At 36.7% G+C, this 26,639-nt stretch overlaps 1 long non-coding RNA gene across 1 annotated transcript; it reads left to right on the top strand.

Moving 5' to 3' along the window:
• Positions 1 to 1,513: 1,513 nt before the first annotated feature.
• Positions 1,514 to 25,897, top strand: LOC121032665 (uncharacterized). The gene is made up of 3 exons (XR_005791422.1): positions 1,514 to 1,647; positions 13,482 to 13,593; positions 25,542 to 25,897. It is a non-coding gene; the product is annotated as an uncharacterized LOC121032665 (long non-coding RNA).
• Positions 25,898 to 26,639: the final 742 nt, after the last annotated feature.

Below are 26,639 nucleotides of genomic sequence, written 5' to 3'. Positions count from 1 at the left end.
ATGTAAAAATTATTTTATGATAAAAGCAAGCAATAGCACGGTTTGTTGGACAAGGGATAGAATATTCTATAAATCCTATTATGAAAATCATTTAGTGCACTAGAATCTTTATAGTTTGCAAGTGTCAAAACTAAATTCAAAAGAAAAATAGGAACTGGTTTATACAACAGAAGATGCAGGGCTCACTATAAGCATGACTGAATCAAAGAGTTTAAATTAGGCCATCAAGACACTGTCAATTCCCAATTTATTGACTCTCCTTTTCTTTGTGATGACTTTATTCTCTGGTTTCCCCAAACCCCTATGAGCACAACTATGATGACAGGCAGCCTCAGGCAGGCATGTGACTAGTAGAGCAACTCCAGCGGAAAGGGGAACTTATTCCCCATTGGGTTGAGAAATTACCTGGTTGACTTTCACTGGACTGTTCCACACACTGATTTGTGAATAATAATAATAGTATTTATAACAATAATTTGTAAATACCTATTCATCCAAGTCTATTGCATACATGTGAAGTCCCTTATGTTACTAGCCAGGAAAGGGTGGTTTCACAGAGAAAAATCAGGATGCTGTTAACAGAGGAAGAGGAGATTGACTTTGGGACAGAAAGAAAATCAGATGTGTGCAAGAGTTAGTTATTTAAGGGTGAACACAAGACAACAGATAATTAAATTTACTAATACAATTAAAGAGTACTGGAAAATAAAATCATAAAGAATACAAAATAAAATAAGCATTAATATTTGTTAAATTCTGAAGGGAGAACTATTTTGAACTTAAAATTGATAGGGGTACCTGAGTGGCTCAATTGGTTGGGCGTCTGACTTTGGCTCAGGTCATGATCTTGCAGTTTGTGAGTTCAAGTCCTGCATCTGGCTCTGTGCTGATAGCTTGGAGCCTGAAGCCTGCTTTGGATTCTGTGTCTCCCTCTCTCTTTCTGCCCCTTACCTGCTCGTGCTCTGTCTCTCCCAAAAATAAAAATAAAAACATTAAGAAAAAAAATTTTTACTGATAGAGCCATCAGAAGAAAAGATGGCTACCATAGACTTCCAAACTATTTTTTTCTCTGTATTCAAATGAATATAGCCACTTCTGTAGCATTTGTTCATTTGTTTTATTTTGATATTTTTAAAACATGAAATTTAAAAATTTTTACTTAATCAAATATGTAGGTTTTATGGCTTATTCCATTGATTTTTATATTTAAAAAAATCCATCATTTTCCTAGTTTAGGTTAAATATTTGCAACAAATTTTTATAATAAAATATAGTATAATATAAGCAAAAAAAATCCAGACTGGACTAAAAATACGATATATAAAATAATGTAATATTATTTTATCCACTATAAACTCATTAGTTTTTAAAATTATATTTATTGCATGTTCACTATGAACTAAGCACTATTCTAAGGCACTGGGTATAACAAAGCAGTGCATTGGTCCCCACCCCCCTCCCCTTATACCCAGTTTCACTTTCTGTGGTTTCAGTTACTCACGGTCAGCTGTGGTCTTGGAAGCAGACGATTCTCCTTCTCACATTAGAAGGTCAGTACTAAAGTAGGCTAATGCCTACATCACTTACCTCACCTCACTTCATCACGCAAGCATCTTATAATTTCACAGCATCACAACAAGAAGAAGGGTGAGTACAGTATAACAAGTTATTTTGTGCACACAAGAGAGAAACCACATTCACATAACTTTTATTATAGTATATTTTTATGATTCTTCTATTTTATTATTACTTACTATTGGTAACCTCCTGCTGTGCCTAATTTATAAATTAAACTTTATCATAGGAATGTATGTATAGGAAAAAACATAGTATGTATAAGGTTTGGTACTATCTGCAGTTTCAGGCATCCACTGAGGGTCTTGGAACATATCCCCTGTAGATAAGGGGGTGCAGCTCTATTTAAAACTAATGAAAAGCATTCCATTCTTAAAGCCAAACTTCTAGGAGAGAAGACTGATAATAAAGAAAATAAATGTGTAAATAAATAATAAACTGGATACTGATAAATGCCGGGGATAAAAACAAAGGAGGGGATGTGGCACTGAGAAAATGACATATGAATGAAAATCTAAACTAATTCAAGTGAAAAAAGTATATAATTACAGGCAGAAGAAATTGCTAGTAAGTTGCCTGCATGCCTGACACAGTTGAAGATAGTAAGCATAAAAAGTTTGTAATAATAAAGCAAAATGAGAAACTGTTTTTAAAAATGTAGTGAAAAGAATAGGGCATATATTTGTGCACAGTTCGTCACTCATGTACAGATATGTACAGGAAAAGCTCAAATGGAAAAACAGAAAATGGTTAAAAGTAGGATTAAGGCGTTTTGTTCAATTTTCACTTTTCTGTGATTCTAGTTTTTTTCTAACAGTCATAAGTCCCTCTCACACTAGAATTTGCATTATTCAGACTCATTGGACTGGAATGGATTGAGCAGCTGGAAGAACTGTACAATTATAAAATGTGGAAAATAAACCACACATCTGATGTTAAGTGCCAAATTTTCCACCTAAGATCATGCCAAGTTCTTAGTCTTGTACAAGTGATGAAAAGAGAGCCCTATCAATAAAACATTTTTTATTCTCTTCCCAGAAGAATTGCTCAGCCAACAAATACCCAGACAAGAAACTTACTGTCTCATAGTGAGAACATCAGCCTTATGCTTAATTTAATTTATGACTTCATAGCCACTCACCAAATTTGAGATAATGTCTTCACATTCCTTATTAGTTTAGTAAAGTATCTAAAAAGGCACAGTTGAAGCCTTAGCAGATGGCAAGCTTCAGTCCCTGAAATGGGATTACAGTTCTTTCTTTGCTGGATGTTGACAGATGGGTCTCATCAGACGGATATCATCCCATACCTCCAGGGCAGAGAATGAGTGCACAGAGATTTCAAGGGGACAAATGTGTTTAAAGAACACATGCTGGTTCTGCCAACTAAATCAATAAGGGACAACGGATAGTTGGAACTATCAAGTCATGTTGGGTCTGGAAATTGCTCTTAACCTTTGCCTTAATTTGTAGACTGCTAATTCTGGAAAGAAACATCCAAAATATAAGTGGGTCACATGGGATGCAGTGCAATGGCATTCTGATTAGGCTGCTACTTTTTATAGATGGTTTCTCAGGGTGGTTAGATGTTAAACCAAATTTCTTTCTCTTCATGATGTGTTTCCAGCACATTATCTAGAACATAGTAGGTGAAACACATGTGGTGAGACTTGTTCTTTCGCATGTTGGATGTCTTCAGACCCACAGAGACAACTGCACATGCTGAGCACACTAAAAAAGTCAAACGTTTAGCAGAAGCCTAACCTTTGGTCTGTGTTGAGCTAGGATTAGACTGAGCCCATGTCTATGTCTTCAGTTGTGCAAATTTGTTAACTCAACCTGGAAGTATGTCACCATCACACGCTCCTGTGATTCAGCTAAGTGTTCACTTACATATACATATAGCAGACATTTTATTCTCCCAGTTTGTTTATTCCTTATTGTAATTAGTGATATTTAATTATTTTTGTTGATTTTATGTATCAGGGTAACATCAATTGCCATAACCAGCAGATTGATACTTTAAAAGGTTTATATTTCGTTCAAGTTTACAGTGCTAGGTGGAAGTTCCTAGTCAGTAGATGGATTTCCTCCTCATAGTAATTTAGGGATTCAGGCTTCTGTCACCTTGTGGACCTGCCAGCTGCTAGGAACACAAAGCCCTCTTCATCCAACCTAGAGGAGGAAAACATTAGAATTTAAGTGCCCCAACTGATTCTTACAAACTCTAAGTTGAAACCTGTCTCTTCCAGTCCCATTTCAAAGGAAAACCAGTCATATGACCATTCTTGGTTCCAAGTAGGATTAGGAAATGTAGCCCCTTGCTGAGCAGTTTGTCACTTAGCATCTTCTGGAAAGTGAAATATGACTTTGGTGAACAGCTAGTCAATTCTGACATAATGACTTTGCTTAGGTCCTTGTCAGTGTACGGAAATCTTTGGATGTTGGTGAATCAAAGTTCGAATCTCTTTCCTTCTTAGTTCAGAACTTTGTTGAGATAAAGAGGTTGGAAGAAAAAGAACTATGGGTGAACTTTCTTCCAATCATCTCAAGTCCTGTAGCAAGCATATGGGTGGTGGACTTGTCACTTATCTGCTCACACAGTCAGGGAAGAATCTATTGCTGACTCCCTTACGAAACACCTAATTAGAAACAATATGCTCTTGACTATTGGTAGCCTCCCCCATCATTTTTCTTTATAGATATTTCATACTAGTAATGGTCTTAAAATCTTTTAGGCAGCCTCAAATACTGGAAAGAGCATGGGCTTTCAGATTAAACAAAGACAATATTAACAACCTGGCTTTGAATCCCTGTTACATTGCTTATGAGTGTAGGATCTTGGGTATTTAAGTGAAAACTGAGCCTCGAATTCACCATCTTCAAACTGGTAATGCATCTTATCTCATTGAACCTGACATACATTTGCAACTCAGCAAATAGTCTCTATTTTGATAATAACTACAGCAAATTATTCAAAAGCAGAGCATTAGTCAGGTAACCTTTGATCATAACCTTTTGGTAATGAATGCAGCTAAAGTAAGTATAGGGCTCATAATCTCAGGAAAAAGTGTTGACATTTTGTTCACTTTCTGAAAGGAGAAAATGTTTTTAAGGTATACTTAGTCCTCTTGAAAGTATTTCTAGTAAACTATTTTGGGGACTAAAAAGATAGAAGAATCAAGAATAAGGATGAAAATGGATACTGTCCAACAATGCCTTATAGGAATAATAAGAGTGATTTGGAGTCTTATTCCTTCATGGATAGCAACATTTACTCCTTAGAGCAATTGCTATCACTTACCCTTTTCACTGGCGATGTCCAGTTGTCCCACTTACTACTTTTGTCCCACCAGTTTAGAGGCATGGATTCCTGGATTAACACAACAAGTATCCTTAAGTATTCTTCTGTGGGGTCATTTACTCTCTTATTGATAGTGTATCATAAAATGTGAACCTTATAAATTTTTTATACAATATTTTGAAGACTTCCCATGACCTCAGGACTAAATCTAGATTCTTCATACATCTTATAAAACTCTTCATGATCTAAGTCTTCCTAGTTCTCTAGTTTTGTCTGTTATCAGTTGTACACTTTATGCAATGCATTAATCATGCTAGATTCTGTTCAGTCTTATTATAATAATTGCCCTCATTCTTTGGGTCCCAATTTACATATCTCCTAAACCACTCACCTGTCCTTCACCAGCAGAAATCATAGTAGATATTTTTTCTATATCATTCCAAACATATAGTTCCCATTATATTCCAGTTGTCTATTTTAATATCATTTATTTTCCAAACTATTTTGCCTTTAAGAATTTGGTTAGAGGCCACATTCATCAGAATTACCCAGGGAGCTTATTAAAAATGCAGATTTCTGGACCCACTTTTAAAATTAGAGGATGAAAGTCAACGTGTGTCTATTGTTTTAGGAAGCAACCTAGATGATTCTAATGCACACTCATATTGAGAACTACTGACTAAAGGGTATCTGGAATCAAATAAGCATACAACTCATTAAATTAATGGACAAATAAATACTATGCTTCACCAGAAATAGTTTTTCTAAGATCCTCATACCTTTTAGCTGACTTCTGTCTCCTAGAACAACAACAGTACCTTGTAGCTGACTTCTGTCTCCTAGAACAACAGCATCAAACTTACTTGGAATAACCAGAGGCATAGAAATATGTGAAAGTGGCGGGGCGCCAGGGTGGCTCAGTTGGTTAATTGTCTGGCTTCGGCTCAGGTCATGATCTCGCGGTTCCTGAGTTCGAGCCCTGCGTCGGGCTCTCTGCTGACAGCTCAGAGCCTGGAAGCTGTTTTTTCAGATTCTGTGTCTCCCTATTTCTCTGCCCCTCCCCTGCTCACGCTGTCTCTGTTTCTCAAAAATAAATAAACATTAAAAGAAATAAAAAAAAAGAAATATGTGAAAGTGTGGAGGTTGAGCAATCTCCCTGCAATATTTTTGGCAACAATTTGGTCTGAATTGCAGCATGTTACAGTGAGTGAAATCACTGAAAACACAGAGGACAAATATTTGCAAAAGGAAATGATACTAATATTCTTAATGTCTAATGGCCCTTCATAAATACATAAAAAAATTATCATCCCAATAGAAACATAAGCAAAGGCATGCACTGGAATACATAAAAATAAACAGACCCATAAATGGTCCAAAAATGCAAAATGCTTAATCCCACTACTATTTCAAGAAATAAAAAGTTGAATAACAAATAGACACCATTTTAGACTCTGTGGTACTGTTTTTATTAAGGATCCATTTTTTTGTTAATAGTGCATGGAAATGGGTATTTTCATACACTCGCTAGAAGGGCAACTGGTCCAAGTTTTCTGGAAAATACTTTGAAAATACACACATAGATTTTAATAATACACACAATGTTTGATCCAGTAATTTAACTTTTAGGAAATGAAGAGATATCACAGCACTTTCAGTTTCCGATTTAGCATATAAGAAGCTTGGAAGTCTCTACTCCATCCTAACAACAAGAACAGATTGAAAAATCAACAACATTTCCTGGATCCATAAAAATGGGGAAGACACAAGGCAAGCCACGACCTCTAAGATGGGAGATACAGGCAAATACAGGAAGTTATGACTTACTGGATCAAACTCACAAGTAGAAACCACCGTGGGAACTAGCACTGGAGTAGGAAAAGCTGAAGTGTAATTGATGAATTGCTGGAGGCTCAGTGTGAAATAGTCTGAGAGTTAAAAACTCCAGAGGGATCCAGCCATAGGTGTATCCACATATTTGTGAGTTTTACCTCCAGGAGCTCAGCCAGGTTCTTACAATGAATATCACAGGAAAATTCCTTCATGCTACTGGCAGGAAGAGGGTAGAGGGAACAATTTTGAAATACACTAGAGCATTCTTCTTCTTAACAAGGCATGCCCTTATGAGAATATAGTTAAGCAGAAGCTAGATAGCTGGGATATATCAGAGTGTAACTGAACTAAGGACAGGGAATTACCCAAACTGCAGTCTCCTCCAACTTTCCAACGCTAGCCTAGTCTATCCATCCTGTTTCAGCTAAGCAGGGAAAAATGACCGAGAAACACTTGGGAAGTTCATATTCCAGAGGCATAGGCTTACAAACAGACTGAAACCATGTCATAAGATGACAGAGTGCTTCCCCCACATACACATGTTACCCCTAGTAAACAAGCCTTACTTATAGCAATTCCTTTTACCCAAAACATCATGTCCAGCTACCAAGAAAAAATTACAGGCATGCCAAAAGGCAAAAACAAACAAACAAAAGCAACCAACTAAACAAAAAACCTCCCACAATTTGAAGAGACAGAACAAGCATTAAAGAAAACATGGCAGGAAGAGAGCCCAGGCAACTATGTAGCTCATTTTTTTGCTGCACTTGGAGCATTACCCAAGCAAAGAACCCAGCCAGTGACTCTGCCCATGTGCAGAGCTGTGCCAGTGACCCCATCTGGCCAGGGAGCTCAGTGGGCAATTCTACTTTATTTGAGTCCCCAGCCAACAAGCCACAATGACTATGGAGACTATTCTATGTCCCCACTCAGCAAGGAAGCAAATTCCCAGTACTGCCCAATTGCTGAGTATACCCTCCGGTCCTACTAGGCCAGGAAGCCTGACCAGAGAACACAGGCAGCCATGGAGTCCATATTACAGCTGTGAGAACAGGGAGCCAGGTCAGCAGTATTGTACAAGTGTTAATATAGGCTCTGGCCCACATAACCTGAGAGCCCAAGCAATGACTCTGACAGCATGATTGCACAGCAATATCTGAGACCTTTATCAACCACAGAGTCCTTCCTGTGGCTCTGTCTGAAAACGGAGACCAGCCAGCAGCACCATCTAGTTGGAGAGCAGAGCCTGAAACCCCACCTAGTCAGGTGTGATTGCAGAGCCCACTTTGTTACCCCTATCCTATTTTGGAGTCCAACCGGTGGTACCACCCTGCCAGGGAGCACAGCCAGCACCCTCCTTTCCCCAATTAGGGAGCCCACTCAAAAGCCCCACTCAAATGTGAAGTTCAGCCAGCAGGCCCACTCAATGGTGGAGCCCAGCCCTACCAGAGCATGGGGAGTGGCCTTGTCCAAACAGAGACACCAGAATTAATCCCTGTCTACCTTTGAATGCTATCAACTGACCCATCCAGAACCCCAAGCTGAGCTGACTGGTGAAATTCTGGTCCTGCTGAAGTAAATCTGTAAAGTCTGGAAGAGGAGATTTACTCAAATGTACAGATACCAAAGAAGGATATAAGGATCAGGAAGTACCAGGTAAGCATGACACCACCCAAAGAAACTAAAAACACTCTAATAACTAACCCAAAAGAAAGGGAGATCTATGAACTACATGACAAAGAATTCGGAATACTCCTCTTAAAGAAGTTTAGTGAACTATAAAAAATATCCAAATAGACAACTAAACAAAATTAGGAAGAAAATGCATGAATAAAATGAGAAGCTCAACAAAGAAACAGAAACCATAAAAACAAAAACAGGAATCTTAAAGCTGAAGAATACAATTGAATGAACTAAAAAATTCAATAGGGTCAACAGCAAACACAATTCTTCAGCAGAAGGAATCAGGGTCTAAAAGACAAGTCATGTGAAATTATCCAGTCATTACATTATTATCTTCTTTGTCCCTTTTAACCATTTTTAGCTTAAAGTCTATTTGGTCTGATATAAATCTAAGTAACTCTTTCGATTGCTTGAAATGTCTTTTTCCACTCTTTCATTCCCAGTCTGTGTCCTTTAAGCTAATGTGAGTGTCTTGTCAGCAACATTACTGCTGTTCAACATAGAATTGGAAGTCCTAGACAGAGCAATCAGACAAGAAGAGAAAATAAGGACATCCAAATTGGAAAGGAAGAAGTAAAATTGTCTCTGTTTGCAAATGACACAATTTTACATGTAGAAAATCCTAAAGACTTCCTCAAATATTGTTAGAACTAATTAACTGAGTGAAATTGCAAGATACAAAATCAATATGCAAAAATCAGTTGTGTTTCTATACACTGACAATGAATTATCCAAAAAAGAAATAAAATAATTCTATTTAAAATACTATTGAAAAAATAAAATACTTACGAAGAAATTTAACCAAGGAAGTAAAATAAATTGTAACTATATGACGTGAAAGCCATTGAAGAGCACACCAAAAAATGAAAAATGGAAAGATACCTGGGTGCCTGGGTGGCTCAGTTGGTTAAGTGTCCAACTTCGCTCAGGTCATGATCTCATGGTTCTTGGGTTCGAGCCCCATGTCAGGCTCTGTGCTGTCAGCTCAGAGCCTGGAGCCTGCTTCCGATTCTGTGTCTCCCTCTCTCTCCGCCACTGCTCCACTCACAGTCTGTCTCTCTCTGTCTCTCTCAAAAATAAATAAACATTAAAAAAATTAAAAAAAAAAAAGATACCTGATGTTCATGATTTGGAAGAATTAGTATTGTTCAAATGACCATACTATCTAAAAGGCATCTCTAATTTGGTGCAGTCCTTATCAAACACCAAAATTCCATTGGTGTTTTCTACACAAATAGAAAAAAAAAGTCCTAAAATTTATATAGAACTTAAAAAGTCTGAATAGCTGAAACAATGTTGAAAAGAATAACAAAGCTGGAGACATCACATTTCCTGATTTCAAACTATATTAAAAGCTATGTGTAGAGGGTGTGTGTATAGTACTGTAGATATATGTGTGTGTATATGTATATATATATATATATATATATATATATATATATATATAGTGTGTGTATATATATATGTGTGTGTGTATATATATGATATAGTATATAGTATAGTGTGTGTGCATATATATACACGGAACAGAATCCAGAACCTAGAAATAAACTCATGCATATGTAGCTACCTAAGGCAGATAAGGACGAGATAACAGGCAGTAAAGGCATAGATAAACTCAACAATACCATCAATTAACTGGATATCATTGGCATCTGTAGACTATATAATCCAACACCAGAGTGAACACAGATGTATACTAGGGACTCTGGGTAGTTATGATGTGCCAATATAGGTCTGTCAATAGTAACAAATGTATCTGGTGGGGATGTTGGTAATGGGGAAGATAGGTAAAATCTCTGTACCTTCCTCTCAACTTTGCTATAAAACTAAAACTGCTCTAAAAAAAGTTTTATAGATAAAATAATTTCCAATACAATGAAGCTCAGTACCAAGTTATTTTTAAAAAAGAAGTTGTAAAATAGGCTAAAAGCCCCCAGTGGGAAATGGTTTAAATAAATTGAACTGCATCCAAGCACCATATGGAACACTGTTCTTCTGGATCAGACAAAGCATAATACAAATATTGGATGTTTACTATATAGACTTGCACAGCTTACTTTTATTCTCTAAATTTTAGTAATGATAATATATTTACCTTATAGATTGATGTATGAGAGGTACTATTAAATTCACTTAGTGAAATGCCAAGCAGCTAAAAATTTCCTGAGAAATATTAGCTAATGATTAATACATTGCAAGAATTCAAAATTTATTTGATAGCATGAGCAAATATTCATGGACATAGTAAATGAATCATCAAGTTTCAAAATAGTATATGCAGGATTGCTCTTCATTTCATATTTTAAAAATATGGCCTCTTTCTCTGTGTCCTTCTCTGTGTCTCTCTCCCTCTCTCTTCTATATTCATTAAAATTTTATCAGTATAGATTTGGATTGTGGAATTATGAATGACATTTGTCTTCCGTGTGAGTTTCTATTTTCTGCAATGAGTGTATATTGCTTTTGTGAGAAAAAGAAAGCAGATGATTAGTCAAGAGTGCCTACAATGATGTCATCTTTATCTAGCTCAAGTTTAGGAAACAACACATTACCAGGTAGTGCAAAAGGCCATGGGCTATTTAGATACTGGAGGTTCCCAGATACGGAGAACTAAGCAGAGAGACTGCTGACACCAAGAGTACCATTCTGAAGGAAGGCTTGCCTTTTGGAGGACACGGCATTGCACTTTGTGGTAGGAGAGTGATAAAGCCTCACAACTCCCTGCATGTAGGTCTTCACAGAGATTCATGACGGCAGCGTATTGCAGACTTCTTGCTCTTCTTTCAGACATTTTTGTCACTCATGTCAGACCTGGACTGCTTTCAGTTCAGCTGGTAACACTTATAACTTAGTTACCTTCTCTACACTTTCCATAACTCATCTCTAAAATGGAGATAATGAATGTACTGTCACATAAGGTGGTTTTGAGTATAGTGGCAGCTATGTTTTAAACAATGTGTCATTGGTATTAACATGCTTCTCCTTATTATTATAAGGAGGAAATATTTATTTAGTCCTCTGACCTTTCTGAATTAGACAAAGGAAAACATGAGGTTTAAGTGCTTCAGGAAATATGACATCACATAGGGAAACTGGACAGAAGTTGTTTAAGAAATAAACAAGTGGAATTTGTCCACTTTCTGGACAAAATGAGTTAATGACTTGTTGATGTCATACATTAAACTTACATTTAGTTGGTGGAGTTTGACAAGTTTTCTAGAGTTCAGTAGTTAAGCCCTAATATTCACATTCATTTATTCAACAATTATTATTATATATCTGATATTATATATCTGATACTCTTCCAGATACAAGGAGCCCAAAAATGAATAACATAGGAGGACCTCTTTGAAAAGAAACCCTTGTGTTGTAGACATAAAATGTGCAGATAAATTATTTTAATGCAATGGTACATAAATAGTTGAATAATGCCCAATCTACAGAAATAGCAGAAGCATTGATTTATCATCTGGCAGTAGTAGTAGAATTTAAGGATAACTTCTTGGGAAAGATGACACGTGAGCTAAATTTTAAAGAATGAATAGATGTTTGCAGTGTGACCAGGGAGGAGAGGGAGAACATTCCAGGATAGAATGATATAAAAAGTGTCATGGGAGTATGAAATTAAATGGAGCATTTGGAAAAGCACAAAGTCTATGGGGTGGCTGGTGGCTCAGTTGGTTAAGTGTCTGACTTCGACTCAGGTCATGATCTCACAGTTTGTGAGTTCAGGCCCCTCATTGGGCTCTCTGCCTACTTTGGTTCCTCTCTGTCCCTCTCACCCATCCCTCCCTTGCTGGCTCTCTCTCTGTCTCTCAAAATAAACAAGCATTAATTTAAAAAAAAAAAAGAAAGAAAAGAAAACACAAAGTCTGGAATAACTGGAGTATCAGAGTAGGGGGTATTGGAAATGGGATCAGAGAGACTGGCAGGACCTGATAAATTCAAATCCTGAACTGCATGCTGAGCTATTAAAATTCCCCACAGTAGTAAAGAACAGTTATTGATGTTTTCATGTTTGGAGATGACATGGTCACATTTACATTTTAGATAAATAATTGGCCCAAAATGGAGGATGTTTGAAGTTCACTTAGAGTAAATTTATCACTTAGTTTATCTGCATATAAGTGACTGGCATTGCTACTTTTTTTTTTTTTTTTTTTTGGCGTTGCTACTTAAATGGTACATGATGTTTGTCAGTTTAAGAAACCTCTATGTGCTTTTATTCCCTTGGTTATAAAATAAAGAAGATAATAGGGTCCTGTCTCAGAGAGTAATAATAAAAGTTAAATGGGTTAATATGTGTAAAGTGCTTAGTGTAGTACCTCACATGTAGTAGAGACTCTATAAATGGAACCTAATTAAATAATTAAGTCTAAACAAACTTATGTCTTTAAAGATCCACAATTAAAAAAAACACACACAAGATAAGAATAAAGAAACAACTGAGAGATGCCTGGATGGCTTAGTTGCTTGAGTGTCTGACTTTGGCTCAGGTTATGATCTCGCAGTTGGTGGGTTCAAGCCCTGCATGGGGCTCTGTGCTGACAGCTCAGAGCCTGGAGCCTGCTTCATATTCTGTGTCTCCCTCTCTCTACCCCTCCCCCTCTGTCTCACTCTGTCTCTCAAAAATAAATGCTAAAAAAATTTTGATAAGAAAATAACAATTAAAAAAAAGGAAGAAACAACTGAGATTACTTGGAGGACCATCTTCTGGAGGAGGATTATAAAAATAGTTATAAAAATTCTAGAGTGAATAGTACTGCACATTCTATGGTTTTATTTCCTCACCAACTGTATAAAGTTTGCATTTGGCAAGAAGATATAAAAAAGTTCTGCAAACTCTTCTGCAGAAACGTAGACAATTTTTTAACCAGAGTTTGACATTCACCTTCATTCATTTGCCTGCCAGAGTGCAGTTTCGCCTTTATATAAACACCAGATTACTGTTTGCTCAACAGCTTGGGAACCATCAGGTAGAAGAACAAAGGGCACATTTCAGGCTCAGAGAAACATGGAAAGGGTAAATGAACTTTGTGTGAATCTTCCAGCTCTCATGATACTTTCTCTGGCCTCTTCCCCAGGATGCTTTATCCAAAAAAGAAAAAAAAAAACAAAAGCAAACAAGCTCTCAGACCCACCTCAGCTATATTGGAATGAAAGTGCTGAAAAGAAAGGAAATTTGTTTTCAATATGGTGAGTGACGCATCTGTGAACTAAAACTTTAAAAGTTATACAATTTCTGAAAATTCTTAATGGATAAAGTAATTTTTATGGACTTAAAAAATAATACTATGTGTACTTACCATACCATATCCTATGTATATATAAAACAGGAAACTGACAATACATTCATTATAAATAGGAACATGATTACGTTTCACCATTTAAAATTAATTCTGATGTTTCATAACAATTCAGTTAAAAAGAATGTATCATTTAATACTTAGGAAATATGTGAGAAAGCACACAATGATTAGTATATTTAAGCAATTGTAGACATCTGAAAGTATTTAACTATTCAACTAAACCAGGATGTGTAAAATGTTAATAGTTTTTATACGGTGCGATTATTTCTACATTTCTCTATTTCACAAAGGAAAATATTGCAATTTGCATTTTAAGAGCTAGAATTATACTTTAAAAAATGAAAATGTAATGCAAAGAATTATTTAGGGAGACACTATTTTAAAACACAAAGATTTAAGCATTCCAGTTATTACAGAAATTGATTTAAATTTCAATGAACAGAGAGACATCCAAACTTATGAAGAAAAATATGAAGAGAAAAACCTCTAGTAATTGTATCTCTTACAATAATGCAAATTTTGGAAGGATGAATATCATGCTGAGAAATTATGTGAGGTTATCAAATTCTGTTTCAGAGCATGTCCAGAGTCTATAATTCCATATAGCTATTAAATGTGAGTAGGCAACAATTTTATTTTCTTTGTATGTTGTTCTAGTTTCTATTGCTGTGTAACAAGTCACCCTGAAATTTAACAGATTTAAAACTGTGATTTTATTAAGCTTATGGGCTTGGGGGGTCAGGAATTCAGCAAAGCAGTATAAGGAATGGCTTTCCTTTGTTCCATATTATTTGCAGCTCAGCTGTGAAGACTGGGCGGCTGGAGGTAACTGATGACTTGGGCTTCTCTGGCATACAATCTCCAACATGCACTATGAATTTGGGCAAACAGTGTATGTAAATATAATTTTATAATTTGTAAAACTAAGAAACTAATAGTGTTTTTTCATAGCCATTATGACATATATATGTATGGATATGCCAGCGTATATATGTGCACATGTATGACAGCTCTATCTTTACATCAACTCACATTTCCTATCATAAACTGAACTGATCACCTTAACTTATTTGGTAGGAAAATTCTATTTGCATATTAATATGAATTCATCTACCTACCAAAGTACATACAGTGTGTTATGGTATTTCTAATGCTAATAAATATGGAGAAGAAGTAAGATATTTATTTGTATATGTATGCATGTATGTATTTTAACCTAACGCTCATTGTGTTACTTTTGGCATTCCACATAATTTCCATGTGCCAGGGATAGCAGGATCTAGTGAGTCAAGAGATGTCAAGTTAGTCTTCGGTTAGGATTCTGTGGGTCTTTCGCAGTCTTACAACTTTTCGTCAAAAAGTCAGCTGAGGTAAGAACAGTAATACAAGCAAAGGGATAATTTCATTGTTAACACCATAACGGGCAGTATAAGAGGATTAAAAGTATTGACTCTGGAGCAGAATGATTGTGTTCAAAAGTTGACTCTACAAATTAATGTCTGCAAGACTTTGGATAGGTTAGTTAAATTATCTGTGCTATAATCCTCATATTTGTAATATGGGGATAATGATAGTACTTATATACATATACATATATAAATGTGAGATTTAACTGGATATGTGTAAAGTGTTAGTACAGTGAAAGACATATGGTCATACTCAGTAAATATTAGATGTTACTAACATTATTATTACAATATAATTTAGGGACGCGGAACAAAATTTTACAACGTAAATTTTATCTCACAGATGGATTGCCTTGTTGAAAATACAATGCATATGATCATAATTGTAATCCTTCCTTGCATTTTTATTTCCCTATGTTGTTGAATCATTCTTAGAATGCTTTCCTGGATTTCTTAATAGTGTTCTGCCACAGGGTACAGGGCAGGGGCGACTTTCAGATACTTATCTTTTCTATGCTTAGAGGCCTTTTTGCCTTAATTCATATAAAAACATTTATTGATTACAGACAATATTCTAAACACAATGAGATCCCTGGAAGATATTATAATAACAACACAGTCTATTCTTTCAATGTATTTTCAGTTTTGTGGGAGAGAAAGGCATGTAAAAAGATTACTTTCCACATGGTGATGTTCCATGATTCAAGAATGAGCATAATTATCTGGAAAAATAATTTTTTTCTTTGCACTTCTTCGGCTGTGCATTTCTATTTCCTGACCCTACATCTTTTTCTATTATTTTCAATATCTACTCCCCAGCCTGTCTTAGCTGCTCATATCCTTTTTTTTTTTTTTTTAAATACCTGGCTCATTTGTCACCATGCTTTGTAGGACTTCTCTGACATCTCCAAGTAGACTGGAAGTTTTCCGTATTCCTAAGACAGAACTCTTTATATGAGAATGGTGATGGATTTACAAGTGTTAGTCATCACAATTTTAAGAAGGAAATAATTTATAAAATTTACTGTGAAATTTTATCATAATGTCTCCTTTGCCTCGTACACTCAAAATAAATCTGTAAAATTAAAAAGATGTGATCATTTGTAACGCATCATTTCAGGGTCATATTTCAAATTCTCTCCATTGACAAAGAAAGATTTTTGAGAATACTATTTACAGAGTTTTCAGCTTGTGCCAGCTGGTTTTCAGATAATAAAATGTGATCACCCATCCATTGGTGTATTGATATTTTAAAACCTCAAAGCCAAATATAATTTTTTATTGTTTCCGTTTTGGAATATTGTTTGTGATTGAAGCCTATTTAGGAGCAATTCCTATAGCTCTATGCTTAGAAATATATGCCATGTCTTTCCCTAACAAATATGTTTGAGTTCTAAATATACTGTTGGCTCTTCCAAGGAATTTAAATCCTATGTTATAAAATCAATCCATAAACTGGCATCAGACACTTAGATCTATTCACAGAATATGTTCATAAGTAAAAGCAGTAATCATGGGGTGTGTCTATTGAAACATTTTAGATATATGTGACTTGATTAATATAATTTTGCTTCACATAAAGGCATACATATTTCATGATAATTTATTCTAATTTGCTTCTTTCAAACGTCGGCATACAGTCTCAGTTTCTTCCTCAATCATATAAGTTTTACATGACTCATATTTCCACAGAGACTGTTTTAAATATCTGAGTGCATCTCCTGATATAACTATCCCATAATGTTAAAAATTGAAATGCACGTGAATGTTTTAAAAATGCTTATGTAGAGTATCTGTTTCAATAGCTGTTATAAAATAGTGTGGGTGGTTAGTGGCTACATAGTCTCTGGAATGGTCAAAAAGTTCTGGAGAGGATGGTGGGGATTTTGCACAGCAATGTGAATGTATTAGACAGTACTGAATAGCTCACTTACAAATGGTTAAAATGGAAAAAAAAAATAATGCTTATTTTCAAGAGAGAGAGAGGGAGGGGGGGAGAGAGACAGCCTGAGTGGGGAGGGGGCAGAGAGAGGGAGGCACAGAATCTGAAGCAGGCTCCAGGCTCAGAACTATCAGCACAGAGTCCAATGTAGGGCTCGAACCCACAAACCGTGAGATCATGACCTGAGCCCAAGTCAGATGCTTAACTGACTGAGCCACCCAGGTGCCCCAAAATATTTTTATAATAAAAATTTTACATGAAGTATATCTTACCACAATAAAAAGTAAAATCAAATGAAGCAGTGTGTTTTAGCCCTCAGTATGATCTAAACAAATAGAAAACTGTAACAAATATGTATGTCTTTAAACTTATATTTATAAAATTTGTATATATACCTCTTCATCAGTTCTTTTACTCCAGTGCATTTGGTTTTTCATTCTACCTTAAATGATCATTAGTGCTTTATAACAAGCTCGAGTGGATGAAGCATTGTGAAGAGTACAGGCAAAACAGTTCCTACCTATCATTAAAGATGTTACTGTGAGGATATTTAGCATAGAAATACTAAAATAAAGGACAGGATAATGTGATGGCTATGACTCAAGTACAGAAAAATCATGTGGGCAACCAGTGAAAGGAAAGATTAGTTATGACTGTGGGGGAGACTCGGGTCAGGTCATGATGCAGCTGAGATCACAATGATGAATAGGACTTTTAGGCGGCAGGTATAGGATGGTGTTTTACCAAGAAGAGCAGAACAAACAAAATGACAGAGTCAGGAAAGTGAAAAGCCAGAAGTGAGAGATAACTAGAGCACATGCCGTATGGAGTAACGTATTGAAATATGAGACTAGAGTAGTGGGAGAAAGCCAAATCTAAAGGGACTAGATAATTTACTGTTTTTGTTTTTTGTTTTTTGTTTTTTGTTTTTTTTATGCAAGTAATAACACAGTGGCCGGAAGGGTGGGTAGAGCCATAGTGCCAGACAATTGATCTAATCACTGTTATTGAATAGACTTCTGTGGTATTAACAGATGAAGGTAGTAAAAAGGAAATTTGAACTTAAAACATGTTTCCCATTATTTCCAAGGAGACAAGGAGATCAAGTTGAAGTGCCAGGCACAGTGGTAGACACTTTGGATATCATGTCATACATTTAGGATAGTTCTAGATTTAAAATCCAGTTAGACATTTGGCTAGCAGTGAAGACACATTGTAGGAAAAAAAAAAAAAAAAAAACAACTTTTAGGTGGAATATCTACAGGTGCTAAGGGTGACACCCACTTTCCATTTTGAAAATAAAAACTATTCAGGTTAACCCACAGACCTCTAGACAATATTTAAACTTCCATCCAAGGTTATTTACTTCTAACAATACAAAAGTATAAATTTTATTTTAGAAAGCTGTATTCTTGTCATCATAAATGCTGTGAACTTTTCTATGAGTTATAGACACATAAGTATTTATAATTTATTCTTCCTCACTCAATACTATCATAAACTCCATAATTAAAACTTGCTGATAAAATGTCTGCATGGTATATCTATTAATACCAAATCAATTTTCACACTGGATTTATGTTGTAAATTGGAAATATGTTTTGAAATATTTAGAATTAAACTTATGACAGAGGATCAAAATGTTCTTTTCTCATAAGATATTCAGTGAACTCAATATAAAATACCAAAAAGAGTACCTTTTTAAATGATATTTAAGTATTTAAATGTTTCCACTAAATGTTGAAACAATGCATGCTTTATAAAGTAACTGTAAGGGTCCTACAGCAGAGGGTGACTATGAAAGATGAAGGGTAATGAAAAATAAGGCAGGCATTTGCAACTTATATATACCAAAATGCATTTATTGGTGGTTAAAATGCAATTTCCTAGTAGAACTTTCATAAAACCAAGTAACACTTATATAATCTTTCTAGCTAAAATGTGAATTTTTCACTCAGTCAAAATTACTCTCATCCTAAAAGTACATCTATTTTCAAAACCACAGTTCTTCATGTTGAACACCTCATATGTGAGAGTCTGGACTGCACAGTGGCTGGGAATGTGGAGGGAGGAAAAAAAAAGGAATGTACCTTCTGCTTTGAAAGAAAATAGAAAACTTCCTAACAAGGCCTAGCAAAGTGTACTAAACAACACTGGATGGGATGTACGTGAAATGGCTGTCTGTGCCCTGGAATATTTTTCTGTTCTTTGGCAAGATGCCAAACTGGAGGTGTGGGGCCACAGCAATTAATCCTAATAAGTTGGCAGGGAGGGCTAGAAACACCCCATTTTTTGCACACATATGTGCAGGTGCTTGTGGTCTGTGTCAGAATTTCACAGTGGCTTTACCAGACTCTGAATTTGATCCACTTTCTCATAATATCCAAGACAGGAAGAGAGAAACCATCTGTTGGATTACCAAGGTAGAAATTGCATTATAATGCGAGAAATTAACCATAAGGTCTGAGTCAGCTGGACCATCACTGCAGATCTGTCATAAGCAGAAAATAAACTCTGACAAATGTGCACCATCCTCAGGATAACAGTCAATCTACTTCAGCCTGAGTGTGTTTACTTCAGCATATGGACTTAATACAATTGTTAAGTCCTTTCTATAGTGATGCTTAAAATGGTTTGGTGTCAAGTTGGAGCAAGAGCCAAAAGTACTTGATGTCACCACGAAAATAGAGTCATCCGTCATCTGAGTCCTGCTTTGGGGAAAAATGCGTGCAATGACTGTGCTCCCTTGTGCGCTTAGATCTACAACTTAATGTCTAAATGAAAATAAAGTGTTAGCAGAGCAAATAAACAAGACCTGATTTTATGATACGATAAAAACTAAACACAGGTGTGGGTTCCAATGGATGCTGAAAGAGTGCAGAATTGGAAAGATTGATGAAGGCTCTTATCCTTCTGTGAGTTCGTAAGATCTATATCATATATATCTGTATCTATATCTATTTCTATATGTATCTCAGTCTCTATCCCCCCTTCCCAACACACTGCTGCTAAAACCCTTATACATCCTAAGTGAGAGGAGCACTAGGAGAGTCTCTTGTTCCAATATTTGGTCTCTGATCCATCTCTGCCATAAGGCTTGGAAACCTGTATAAATTCCTAAGTGATAAGAGCAGTTGGAGCATTTTTTGTTCCAATGAGGAGACTCCTGGTGGGCTTGTTGAATGCCCCCCAGATGGGGGCTGGTCACCAGAAATACCAAACAATAATTACAAGCTTAAATTTTCAGCCCTGCCCCTCATCCTTCAGAGAAGGAAAAGGGGCTAGAAATGGAGTTTATCATTGATCATACCTACATGAGCAAGCCTCAATAAAATCTCAATAGTAGGGGATTCAGCTAGCTTTCAGGCTGGCAAACACATCCATACTGGGAGGGTGATGCACCCCAGCTCCACAGGGACAGAAGCTCCTGCGCTGGGAACCCTCTCAGACCTTGCCCTTCGTGCCTCTTCATATGCCTGCTCTTTTGTATCCTTTATCATACCCTTTAATAAGCTGGTAAACATAAGCAAGTGTTTCCTTGAGTTCTGTGAGCTTCTCTAACAAATTACTAAAACTGAAGGAGGGGGTCTTTGTAACTTCCCATCTATAGCCAGTTGATCAGAAAGATGAGCTATGAGTGGGGCTTGCGACAGGCATCTGAAGTACGTGCGTTTGGGGTGTGGAGAGACAGTTTATGGGGCTAAGCCCTTACGCCATGGGTTCTGAGGCTATATCTAGGCAGATGGCGTCAGAATTGAGTTAGATTATATGACACCCAGCTGGTGCTGCAGAGAATTGCTTGGTGTGGGGAAAAACCACACGTTTGGTGACCAGAAGTGAAGTTTTCGTGTGAGTAGTAAAGGAGACACACAGGAGGAAGAGTGGGGTTTTCTCTATATAGAAGAGGGAAGTACTGAGTTTCTCCTTTACATCTTCATTTCTCCCCAACACATGCCTCTGCTCCATCTCTCTGTGATCAAAAAACTTTGCTGAAACATCGACTTCTCTTTTCTATGCTGTTTAAGTCCTCACTATTCTTCAAGGCTCACCTCGCTGATCTATGCACAAAGCCTTAGCTGATAATCTCAGCCATACTCATCTCTGACATTTAAACAGTTGGAAATTTCTGTCCACAATACACATTTCTGAATTATGTTTTATGACATATTTTGATCATGTCAAATTCTACTAATTTATGAAAACATTTTCTGATTTATTTCCCTCAGGGATAAATGTCCATCCTCTATAGTCTCAGAGTACACAGTGATTTTGGTTTTGTTGTTGTTGTTGTTGTTGTTGTTGTTGTTTTTGATAGCACTTTTTGCACTGTGTTTTTTAAAATATTGCATGTTCCCTAAGGGAACGAACTATGCTTTTCTCGTCACAAAAACCCCAGCATCTAGCAAAGTACCTGGCATAGAACTGCTATTCCATAAGTGTTTGTTGAATAAATGAGCTCTCTTCTTCCAGATTCTAGCAGCTCTAGAGGTGCGCAGGCACAAATTGTTATCAAAGAAAGCAAAACAAATAAACAAAAAACGAATCTAAACTTGAGAAAAGACAGACTCATTCAAAAGCAATATTGTGATGGGGAAGGAGACTCTAACAATAAGGTGAGGCATCTTTGCAAGAGGGAGAAAGACTAAGGAGAGGGCCATTATGCTCTGATCATAAGGACCATAAAATCTATAAGTGATCAAATATCAGGCAGAAAAAAAAGTTTTCTTTAATAAGAAGGATTAAACAAGGCAAGGAAGATTCAGACGTGAGATAGTGGGATGAGCAATGGTCTGATCTAACCACTGAATCTTTTCCCTGAGATCAGCATATCAGGAGGGGTTGTACAGGGATGGCTGTTCCGAGTTTCTGATGCTTGTTCAAAGGAGGGTGAAACAAAGGCCTAGGGAGAGGAGAGAAATTTAACTAAAGTTTGGTCAAGTCAAGTTAAACAGTTATTTTACCTAGAGTACTCAGTGGGTAAAACAATTCAGCTAATCATTTTTAAGGCAAAGAGGAAATTCAGAGTATCTTTGTTTAAGAAAGGGGAACCAAGTTTAAGAAAGGGAAACATCTTGGGACTCCTGGGTGGCTTAGTTGGTTAAGCGTCTGACTCTTGATTTCGGCTCAGGTCATGATCTCATGGGTCCATGAATTCGAGCCCCATATCGGGCTCTGTGCTGACAGCTCAGAGCCTGGAGCCTGCTTCGGATTCTGTGCCTCCCTCTCTTTCTGTCCCTACCCTGCTTATGCCTTGCCTCTCTCTCACTCTCTCTCAAAAATAAACATTAAAAGAAATTTAAAAAGAAAGAAAGAGGAGCATCTGAGTATCTTATTTAACTGAAATGGGAAAGAGTAGTTGTTTGCATTAAACCATCTCCTGAAACACAAAAACGTGGGGAGATTTATTACCTGTTGATGTTTTCCAGGAGCATTCAGGTACAATTTAACACTGTCAGTATAGAGTGATTATTTGACCCTGAGACCAAAATAGCTTTCACCATTTGCATGGCACTTTGCTTATTTTTGAACAAAAATAAGATCTCTGACCTGTTAGAGATCTGAAAGGTGGCTTTGGTTTGGTTAAGCTTATAACTGGAAGACAACTATCGGCATAGACAGGATACCTGTCCAGAGAGAAGGAAAAGCAAGAGTGAAGGTCTCAGGAAAGAAGAGCAACGACTCATCTGAGAACTGGAAGAAGTTCAAATGGAAAATATATATATTAAAAACAAAAACCTAAAACATAGTAAAAATTATCTTTGGTTAAGGAAGTTATTTTTAAAATGCAGCTGGAAACTAATTTAAAAAAGACTATTACTGGGGCGCCTGGGTGGCGCAGTCGGTTAAGCGTCCGACTTCAGCCAGGTCACGATCTCGCGGTCCGTGAGTTCAGAGCCTGGAGCCTGTTTCCGATTCTGTGTCTCCCTCTCTTTCTGCCCCTCCCCCGTTCATGCTCTATCTCTCTCTGTCCCAAAAATAAATAAACATTGAAAAAAAATTTTTTTAAATAAAAAAGACTATTACTTTTGACTTATGAAAAAATAGAAATATGTATAAATAAAAGAACTTTTGTGGATCAAATCTTTGCTCTTCTCTATCTTGCTTTGTGTTACCAGAGACTGACTCCTATTGACTACAACATTGGGCTCCCACTGCCTTCTGGCTTCTGGTTTATATTGGCCTATGGGTGGTACCCACAAGAGACCAGAAACATCCTCTTTTGTGGTTCCAATTCATTTGGACTCTGGTAACATCATTCCTTCCCATTGATGCTCAGGCCTAGGGGGCACAACAGCTCCCTACGGTTGCTAATCCTTGGGTGTTTCATTATCCCTTGTTTGGTCCCCAAACCATGCCCATATCTTTGTAAACTCTTTAAATTAAACCCTTTGGGTTCACCATCTGTTTTCTGCAGTGGACTGGACTGAAACATCACAACCAAAATAGCAAGTGACAAACTTGGAAAGAAAATACAACCTGTCTTATAGAAGAAGAGGTTTGTTTGTTTGTTTGTTTTTAAAGTTTATTTATTTTGAGAGAGACAAAGAGAGAGAAAGAGAGAGCATGAGCAGGGAATTGGGGGAGCAGAGAGAGAGAGAGAGAGAGAGAGAGAATCCCAAGCAGGTTCTGCACTGTCGGCACAGAGCCTGACATGGGTTCTAACTCATGAACCATGAAATCATAACCTGAACCAAAACCGAGAGTCGAATCCTTAACCAACTGAGCCACACAGGTGCCCCTAGAGTAAGACTTTATGCCAATTTTATAGGTGCCATATTATAGGGTTCTTAAAAATTATTATGAAAATTAAAGATGGATATCTCAAAATAAAAATGAACAAATGACCAGAGCATTAAACAACTAATAACTAAGTAATTATAAAACATATATTTGTACACTTGAAGTATGGGCAGAATTTTATGTTACATGAATTGCTGTACTTCCTAAGTTTTCTATCAAGGAATCAAAAATCAAACTATCAAGAATAACTTTTACTTATATGAAAAGAAAAATTAACATATGTGATATAAAAAGTAAACCTCACACAAATTTCCTTTAGGTATTTTTCATTAAGTTGAATTTAGCAAAAATGAGGTCACCGATCTGCCCAACTTGGGCAAAGAGCAGTCCAATAGATGGAAGAACAAAAAGCAGAAGAAATATCCAGTGTACATGACACATTTAATCCTCTGTGAACCCTGCTTTGAAAAACTCATTCTTTATAAAATAGTCATTCTCTAGTTAGTGAATCCATATCATCTCACACATGATCCTTTTTTTAAATTTTTTTAAACATTTATTAATTTTTGAGAGATGGAGAGAGACAGAGTATGAGTGGGAGAGGGGAAAAGAGAGAGGGAGACACAGAATTGGAAGGAGGCTCCAGGCTCTGAACTGTCAGCACAGAGCCCCATGCGGGGCTTGAACCCATGAACTGGGAGATCATGACCTGAGCCAAAGTCAGACACTTAACTGACTGAGCCACCCAGGTGCCCTGCACATGATTTTTATAACCTCCTTTTTCCATGATATGACTGCATCTCTGTTGTGAAGTCCTTGAGGATATTTTAAAAATAATTTCCAGAAGAAAATAAGTGTTCTTGAAATAAGTGTTACTCATTTCTTGAATGAGTAAGTGAATGAATCGGGAAAGTAAAACAGAAGAGAGGATGGGAGGCTGGCCCTGAAGGTTCCAGGGCACTTTAAGCAGTAATTGATTTCTGGAAAAATTCTGGAACCCTATTGCATGTAAGTTAGAAAGTCAGAGTCAGAGTCATAAGGTGATGAAGGAAATAGGCTTTTGAGCAACACTTAATGTATTCAATTATCATTACCTGAGTCATTTCTTAACTTCATTCATATCATTGATATTTGTGTGTTCTTTTTTTCAAGAAGGCAAAATCCTGTTCCCTTCCCCCACAAACCAGGAAAATGTGTTTTCTTGAAAATTCTGTATCTGACTGTGAAAATATGAGTATATTTGTGTGTGTGTGTGTGTGTGTGTGTGTGTGTTTGTGTCAATGAAAGAGAGAGAGACAGAGAGTGCATGCACACCCCAGGGTTCAATCAGTATAACAGTACTACAAGCAATATGGGGTAAGGGGTTCATTATTGGAATTTAACATACACAGTTGTCAAAGGAACAAGGAAAATGGATGATAAGAATGGGTAACTGGATGTTTACAGAAAAATCATTGCTCACATAGAAACTGGAATAACCAAGTCCAGCTGCCTACATGGGACCATGACAGGGAAGCTCTCAGAGATCTAGGGGAAGCTCTTGCCACTATGCAATTAGTGCTTCTCTAGGTTCACCGTCAAGAATTGGGTGGTGGACTTGACTACTGGTTAGCAGATAGATGACTTAGATGAAAAGTTGGGCAAGAAAAGAAAGCTGGAAACTTCCACTAACCTCTGCGTTTGATCAAAAAGACCATCAGAGATTGATGGCTCTACTTGATTTCTCTGTTTTTTTTTTTTGGACAGCACAAACCTGGACCTGTACAAGGAAAGGCACTCACCCATCTTAACCAAACAGGCAGTAGAAGAATCTGGCAGTGTGTATATAAAGTGCCTAATATCCAGTATCATCACTATCAGCCATTATTGTTGTCATTACAAAGGAGGGCATCATTCAATGGAAAGAGAATTTTAAATACTATACTGTAATATCTTGCATGCTATAGTAGACACTAACTTCCTGTGTTCCCCACCCTTGGTTCCAGGAAGTCAATTATTTGTTTATTGCCAAATCGATTATTTTTGCCTCTTCTAGGATTTCAATATAAAGAATTATACTTTATGTACAATTTTGTGTCTGGCTTCTCTTGGTCAGCATAATGTTTTAAAATTCACCCAGGTTATAGCACAAAAACAGACACTCAGATCAATGGAACAGAATAGAGAACCCAGAAATGGACTCACAAATGTATGGCCAACTAATCTTTGACAAAGCAGGAAAGAATATCCAATGGAATAAAGACAGTCTCTTCAGCAAGTGGTGCTGGGAAAACTGGACAGTGACAAGCAGAAGAATGAACCTGGACCACTTTCTTACACCATACACAAAAATAAACTCAAAATGGATCAAAGACCTAAACATAAGACAGGAAACCATCAAAATCCTTGAGGAGAAAGCGGGCAAAAACCTCTTTGATCTTGGTTGCAACAACTTCTTACTCAACACGTACCTGGAGGCAAGGGAAATGAGCAAAAATGAACTATTGGGACATCATCAAAATAAAAAGCTTCTGCACAGCGAAGGAAACAATCAGCAAAACTAAAACGCAACCGACAGAATGGGAGAAGATATTTGCAAATGACATATCAGATAAAGGGTTAGGATCCAAAATCTATAAAGAACTTATCAAACTCAATACCCAAAAAACAAATAATCCAGTGAAGAAATGAGCAAAAGACATGTATAGACACTTCTCCAAAGAAGACATCCAGATGACCAACCGACACATGAAAAAATGCTCCACATCACTCATCATCAGGGAAATACAAATCAAAACCACAATGAGATACCACTTCACACCTGTCAGAATGGCTAACATTAACAACTCAGGCAACAACAGATGT

This window comes from Herpailurus yagouaroundi, unplaced genomic scaffold (genome assembly GCF_014898765.1).
Source record: "Herpailurus yagouaroundi ecotype Mexico unplaced genomic scaffold, PumYag 142, whole genome shotgun sequence".
In the NCBI taxonomy this organism is placed as follows: domain Eukaryota; kingdom Metazoa; phylum Chordata; class Mammalia; order Carnivora; family Felidae; genus Herpailurus; species Herpailurus yagouaroundi.
The sequence above is the reverse complement of the archived record's forward strand: the minus strand, read 5'-3'. Positions and strand labels throughout refer to the sequence as shown.